The sequence below is a fragment of the Mus pahari genome, chromosome X (genome assembly GCF_900095145.1).
Source record: "Mus pahari chromosome X, PAHARI_EIJ_v1.1, whole genome shotgun sequence".
Lineage (NCBI taxonomy): Eukaryota > Metazoa > Chordata > Mammalia > Rodentia > Muridae > Mus > Mus pahari.
This window is the reverse complement of record NC_034613.1, coordinates 48,543,005-48,551,140: the sequence shown is the minus strand read 5'-3', so window position 1 is coordinate 48,551,140 and position 8,136 is coordinate 48,543,005. Positions and strand designations below refer to the sequence as shown.

At 40.2% G+C, this 8,136-nt stretch overlaps 1 pseudogene; it reads left to right on the top strand.

Annotated features, from left to right (window-relative positions):
- Positions 1–6,697: 6,697 nt before the first annotated feature.
- On the top strand, positions 6,698–6,946 carry LOC110314310 (annotated as a pseudogene).
- Positions 6,947–8,136: the final 1,190 nt, after the last annotated feature.

The following is an 8,136-nucleotide window of genomic DNA, read 5'->3' as shown; positions in this document are numbered from 1 at the left end:
GTCTTCCTTCTTGAGTTTCATGTCTTTTACAAACTGTATCTTGGGTATTCTAGGTTTCAGGGCTAATATCCACTTATCAGTGAGTGCGTATTTTGTGAGTTCTTTTGTGATTGGGTTACCTCACTAAGGATGATACCCTCCAGATCCATCCATTTGCCGAGGAATTTCATAAATTCATTGTTTTTAATAGCTGAGTAGTATTCCCTTGTGTAAATGTACCACATTTTCTGTATCCATTCCTCTGTTGAGGGACATCTGGGTTCTTTCCATCTTCTGGCTATTATAAATAAGGTTGCTATGAATATAGGAGAGCATGTGTTCTTATTACCAGTTGGAACATCTTCTGGGTATATGCCCAGGAGACACATTGCTGGATCCTCTGGTAGTCCTATGTCCAATTTTCTGAGGAACCACCAGATTGATTTCCAGAGTGGTTTTATAAGCTTGCAGTCCCACCAACAATGGAGGAGTGTTCCTTTTTCTCCACATCCTCGCCAGCATCTGCTGTCACCTGAATTTTTGATCTTAGCCATTCTGACTGGCTTGAGGTGGAATCTCAAGGTTGTTTTTATTTGCATTTCCCTGATTATTAAGGATGTTGAACATTTTTGAGGTGTTTCTCAGCCATTCGATATTCCTCAGTTGAGAAATCTTTGTTTAGTTCTGAGCCCCATTTTTATTGGGGTTATTTGGTTTTCTGGAGTCTGTCTTCTTGAGTTCTTTATATATAATGGATATTAGTCCCCTATCTGATTTAGGATTGGTAAAGATCCTTTCTCAATCTGTTGTTGGCCTGTTTGTCTTATAGTGTCTTTTGCCTTACAGAAGCTTTGCAATCTTATGAGGTCCCATTTGTCAATTCTTGATCTTACAGCACAAGCCATTGATGTTCTGTTCAGGAACTTTTCCCCTGTGCCCATATCTTTGAGGCTTTTCCCCACTTTCTCCTCTATAAGTTTCAGTGTCTTTGGTGGAGTTCCTTGATCCACTTAGACTTGACCTTAGTACAAGAAGATAAGAATGGATCAATTCTCATTCTTCTACATGATAACNCCCAGTTGTGCCACCACCATTTGTTGAAAATGCTGTCTTTTTTCGACTGGATGGTTTTAGCTCCCTTGTCAAAGATCAAGTGACCATAGGTGTGTGGGTTCATTTCTGGGTCTTCAATTCTATTCCATTGATCTACCTGTCTGTTCCTATACCAGTACAATGCAGTTTTTATCACAATTGCTCTGTAGTACATTTTTAGGTCTTTTGGACAACTTCTGAACAGACTTCTGGAGTGACAAAATGGATGAAAGAAACGAGGAGAACATAGTTTCTCTTTTTCTGTTCTTTTCAGAGGGTGGAATCTGTGTGTCTGCTTCCTTCCTGTCAGCTATTTGAGGGTTCTCCTTACTGCCCACTAAGTATCTTCTGCCTCCGGTGGCAGTTTCAATCTTAACTAGGTCTTGCACAAATTTTTCCTATAAAGCAGGACACTTAGGAAGGCATGCAGCTGATGGAAAGATCTCACAACTGAGAGGCTTCTGACAAACTTCTGCTGCTGCTGATTTCTGACCTCAAATGTTAATGTTCTGAGTGATTCCAGAGACTCAGAAGAAAGCGAGGCAGGTAGGACTTGACAAACATCAAAGAAATCTTGTTTGCGATATTGTAAGGAACTGAGCAAAGAAGATGCCTGCATCGTGGTCAGGCCCATTAGAATGTGCCTCTTTCCTTATGTCTTATTAGCAACAAGTAGTTACGTGAATTTCAATTGAGCTCAAACTTGTACCATGTAAAGCCTGTTTGTTTACAGCATTCTGGAACCTTCCCTTTAGAGATTCCAAATGCCATAGGACGGTAACCAGGTCAGCAATGGGGATAGGAAGATTAAGTGACATCCGTGGTTGACTTGGAGAGAATAGAACGGTTTCTATGAACCATTTGGTATTTGTAGGAATCTGACTTTCACCAAACAGAGCTGCTTCAGAATCCAGCACCAGCTTCACCACAGCAAACCAGGAACCCCCTCCCCCCCACATACACACAGATGTTCCTGTGAACTGGACAAAATCACACTAATGATGTGGACATTTGCAGTCCTAAAGTGCACATGAAAGCAATTTCTGACAATCTCTTAACCTTAAGCCTGAGGCTTCGTCACTCTACCTGAGGCGCCTAAAGAGGAGCCAACACCTAGACTTAGAACAAGCATGGTAACCATGATGCTTCAGGGTTCTAAGAAGCCTTCACTGGGTAGTTTCCTGATCACCAGCATTCCACTGATGGCAACTAGACTGTGAATTCAACAGAGTCGACGATTTACCCTGGCTGCTTTCTTGTGAGTACATACATAAAAGAAAATTGCAATTAGCCATTACACCATATTCTGCCAGCACAGTGGTTTGGTGATGTGTTTGAAATCCATGACATCACTAAAGTTCATGTTGCTAGTGACAGGAACTCTCAGAGGAGATGGCAACTCTGTGGGTGCCCTTGTCGGTGAGATGCACTACCTCATGAGCATCTAGAGTGCTCCCTCCCAGTCAGCAAAGACCAGTCAGCTTCCCTACAACATAATAACTCTCTTCAAAGGTGAAGTAGGAGAAAAATATATTCGTCCATTTCTGAAGACTTACTAGAGGTGACATTTCCTCATGTGCTATCAGAAGCTACAATACGTTTGTTTTTTTTTTTAATTCTCCATCATGAATGAACAGCAGCTCACATGCCTCCCAGTGACTATCCAAGTTAATTCTTCCCACACTGGCTTATATTACTGCTTCATTAGAAATGTTTTCATGGGCTAGAGAGATGGCTCAGCAGTTATGAGCACTGACTTCTCTTCCAGAGGTCCTGAGTTCAATTCCCAGCAACCACATGGTGGCTCACAAGCATATGTAATGGAATGTGATGCCCTCTTCTGGTGTGTCTGAAAACAGCTACAGTATACTCATAATAAATAAATAAATAAATAAATAAATAAATAAATAAATAAAAGGTTTTTTTAAGGGAAAAGTTTTCTTCACTTTATGGTCAAAGATGCTTTCTTACTTTCCCCACCTGTTAAACCTAGTTTGGATTAACCTACTGGAACACCTGAGTGGACCTCTCTTTAAAAAATAGTTGTTGGTTTTGTGCATATGGGTATTTTGCCTGTAACTATGTAAGTATAGGTGCACCATATCCATTCAGTGCCCACAGCAGCCAAAGAAGGATGTCAGATCCTCTGTAACTAGAGTTACAGAAGGTTGTGAGTTGCCCTATGGGTGCTCAGAACTTCATTCAGGTTCTTGGCTAGGAGAATGAAATCACCTAACTCTGATCCATCTTCCCAGACTTCGGGTGAACTTCTGTTAGTACTGCTAACACTGTGCTGTTATTGGAACATTTTCTTAATTGTGTAAGTTCTTGAGTTCCCAAACCAGTCTATGTTCACTGATGTAAATATGGTACTGAGGACAAGACACAGTATACAATAGATAACCAACATTACTTAATTTACTAAATCTTGGAAGGATGTCTGTTCTCTCCTTCTTAGTTGGAACCTAAGCTTTGTATAGACGCCACCCCCCATATGTGACCCTGAACTCCTTGAGTAGCACTACCCACACCTCCTTAGGCTGACTTTGTCACAAAATATCCACAGTATGAATTGTATGAGCTTTGTTCTTTACACAGTATGTGTTTATGACATTAAATCAAGTAGTGCTTTTGCACATGCACCGTATCTTGTTGAATATTCTTGGCACAAAACTATATTGGGAAGTTTAATTCACAGCAAGCAATATTTAACAACATTTGTTCAGTAGTTGGTATATGAAGCTGGCACACTCCCCTTCCCCCATGCTGCCAATTTCCTATGTTTGGGAGCCAAGAGTCTTTCCACTATGGTTTCATTGCCTTTGCTGTGTGCCCTCCTGCCTTTTTTCACTTCAACCTTCCAGCCTACCATGTTTTTGTGGGATCTGGGGCCTGTTGTTCCAGCTGCAAACCCACCTGCATCATCAACTCCCAACCCTCCAATTGCTAAACTCATCTTGCTGGGAGGGCAAAGCACTTCCCCCTAGAACCTCACCTCTCACTCTCATGTATTCATCTCTATTGACTTTCATTTTTGCTTTTCTGTAAGAAAAGAATTAGTTCTAGTGTAAAGGGGAAGCCTTTCCCCCACAAGTGAAATTTCAAATGGCTATCATGGAAAAACACTGAGTGTATGGTGTACTCTGTATTTATGATCAAATCATATACAGATATAGCCACAGAATCTCCAAATAAAAGAAAAATCTCATAGCTCTCCACTCCCAGTCCCCTTGTGAAGTCTGCATTCCCTCGATTCAAAGGAGAGTGAAGACTACAGCTGGGATAAACTCTACCTGTGGCAGGATTCACTTCAACTATACTTCTATAAGGAGTTTATTACACACTTATCCTAGTCTCAGGGTTAGGGTTAGGGTTAGGTTCATAACCACACATACTTCTTATTGAGACTTCCCAGAGTGGCCACAGTTCCAATCTTTCCTTTCACTCAGTTATACATTCCATCAGGCAACTACACTTTTGAGTAAAAGAAAGGCCAGACATTGAGGAATTTGGAGCAGTTTTAAAATGTTAGTTGACTTGATGATTAACTTACCATAATTGTACAGGAACTTGTGCAAAAATTAGCTGTGGAAAAGTGCCTGCTGCACAAGACTGACAATCCATGGTCAATATCAAGAACCCACACTGCAGTGCTTTGCAGCATTCCTAATGCTGCAACCCTTGAACACAGTGCCTGATGTTGTGGGGACTCACAATCATAACATTAGTTTTTTGCTACTTCATATATGTAATTTTGCTACTGTTATTAATTGTTTATACATATATATATGTATATATATGTGTGTGTGTATGTGTGTGTGTGTACAAAATATGTTATATATATACATTATGTGTGTGTATGTCTTCCAATGGTCTTAGGGACACCCCTGTGAAAGGGTCTTTCGACTTCCAACAATGGGGTCACAACCCACATGCTGAGAACTGCTGCCATAGTGGAAGGAAATAACACACTTCCTGAAAGGTGTCCTCTGACCTTCACTGCGATGCATGTGCACACACACACACACTAATAATAAATAAAATCTTTTATTCAAATGGTTGGCTAAAATATATGCTCTTTAGCATTGTTTATCAGATGGGAAAAATGGGGAGAAACTCATATGTCCTGATGTAATAATTCAATTTTAAAGATTCCTTGAGATAGAGTACCATGCAATCATTAAAAATCAATTTATATTCTTAGGGTTTTGACATTTGGTTACTTTTCTTGTTGCTGTAGCACAATACATGACCAAAGTAACCTAGAAACCAAAGGTTTGCACGTCTATTTGCTTGCTTGCTTGCTTGCTTACTTGCTTGGCTCAGAGTTTGAAGGCCTGGTTTGTTATGGTGGGGAAGGCATAGCAGCCACAGTTGCAATGTTATGCTCCCACTCAATAACCTGCACATAACACACATGTCACAGGCTATCTTGAGTGCTATGTACACACACACACACACACACACACACACACACCTCATGTTATTTGTCTCCAGGTAGTAGCACAATGGGTGATTTCAACTTTTTCATTTTTCCTTTCCTACATATCCTAATTCCACTATGCGAAGCGTCCACTGTTTTTGTAATTTATAGCCCCTTATGCGTTTATATTCCATATTGTAAAAGGTTGTCACAGCAATAGCAAAGGCAGCAATAGAGTATTTCTTACAATAGTGCAGATATGACTTTGTTATCCCTGACATGGGGGTCATGATCCACATGACAGTACTTGAGGCAGCCCAATTAGAGAAGTCCATTCCATCTTATACCCTCCTCCACAAAATCATAGAAAGCCTCCCTTTCGTACTTGCTTGCATTCATACCTGTCTGTTGCATTCCTTCTTCCTTTCTTCTATCATTTTCCTTGACTTCCATTCTTTCAATAGGTATTTATTAAAGTCTTAACATGAGTCACGTAATTTGTTAGTTCCTGCCATTAAGGAGCGTATATTCTAATGGAAGAAGCACACACACACACAAACAACCAAATGACTATAAAATAGGGGTGACATATAGCTAAGATTGAAGCATACACTAGAGCAAATTCTGTTAGGACTGAAGTATGAATTAACATTGCCTTCAGGACAATGACTGTTAACAGATGGATGACTGCTTGGCCTTGATAACCACTTTTCTTCATTTTCTTTCTCCAATTGAGCTGTTTTAAAAGAAAAGCCAGATTTAAAATAAGTATACTTGTCTAAAATGATATGAAATATCGTATTTACTTAAAAATGATTCCAAGGTGAATAAATAAATTGCAAGAGGAATCAAATTAGCCAATGAGGTGATAATGTTGTGACTGGATGATAGATATACAGGAGTTCATTAAACTATTTTACATACTTTTGTATACGTGAGAGATTTTTCTTTAATAAAAATGGCTAGATAATCATGTTTCATTAAGACTAACCATTATCAATTATGCAAGAGAGGGTAGAGGCTACAGTAGACTGGAGAAGGTGGGTAGGTAGTATAAGACTATAATTACATCTTTAGTACATTTTGAGGTACTAAAGTCTTTAAAAGTTTTATTTAGAAGAGATGCTGAGCCAGCTAGGTTGCTGAAGTGGCTTAGTGTGTGTCCTGACCTTCTCTCTGTGTAGGTAGGCCTGTGCTGCAAACATGCTCTCCCGGGTCCTCAGGCAAGCTTAGAAGCATCCCAGCTTGAGTCCTCTCTTCGTATTTATCGGAGCTGGGGGTACTAGAGCAGTACTGTGTGTGATGTGCTTGGCATTGTTCAATCCAGATGTCAGCTGGGACAGCAAGAACAACCCAGAGCCTTGGAACAAGCTGGGTCCCAATGAACAATAGAGGTTCTACTCAGTGAATATGGACTACAGCAAACTGAAGAAAGAAGGTCCAGACGTCTAAACTATGAAGTTCACCATAAAGCTGCTGATAATGAAGGTCTTTCAGAAGCCATCCACATAATTTTCCACTTAAGCAGGAAATATGTCTCTGAATGCATGAAATCATGTTGACTTTTTGGGGGGAGTTTATTATACTGATGAATAAATCCCCAAAACTTGAAAATAAAAGAAGAGGTGCTGAGACTAGTGTTCCAGATTGACACTCACAGTTGACCTCAAACTCCCCGTCTTTCTGCCTCAGAACCCCACATTTTGGTTTCTAGGCATCTACCCCAAGAGAATGAGTCTGCTTTTCATAAGAGTCATTATAAATGACATTATAAATTTGAAGTCCTCTTTCTGTAAAGGCATGTGAACCTTCCAAGTCCTACTATTTACGCAATGTAACTCACTGTGATAGTTGAGAATCAATGTAGTTAAATAAAAAAACATTTTAAACAAAAGAGGATTCTGAACAAAAGATTTTTTTTCACACCTAAATGTCTGGGTTGCTTTGGTGGCTCTATCAGTTGTTTTCCCAAATACCTGATAGAATAAGTTAAAAGGAATTATTTTGGCTCGTATTGTCAAAGACTTTTAGTTCATGGTCTCTTTTACTCAATGCTCTTGGGCAGGACATGGCATCTGGAATGTGAGACAATGGAAACCTGCTCACTTCAGATTGGATAGGAAACAGGGAATGGAGACAGAAAGAAGTAAGTGGCATACATACTGAAGAACCCAGCCCCAGTGACCAACTTACTCCAGGTAATTCACACTTCCTCAAGTTTCTACAACCTCCCCAAAATAGTACTGCTATCTGGGGACCATGAACCAAAACATGCACGTGTGGAACATTTTACACTCAAACCGTAGTAGTAGCCTTGTCTGTTCCAAGATCCAGGCTCCTGCATTGAATTTCCAGGGAAATCAGCATCATGATCGCAGCTTTGTCCTTAGTGGTTTTAGTAGAAGGGGGAAAAAGAAGGGAAGACGTGCTCGTCCTCTTTGAGGATATAAGCTGGTTGGGGTTAAATCTCTGGTGTACCATGTGAGCTTATTTTCATGTCTAAAAGCCATGGGGTTAAAAAGTGGCCTTACAATATGAACTAACCTGTACCCCCTGAGCTTGTGTCTCTAGCTGCATATGTAGCAGAAGATGGCCTAATTGGCCATCACTGGGAAGAGAGGCCCCTTGGTCTTGCAAACTTT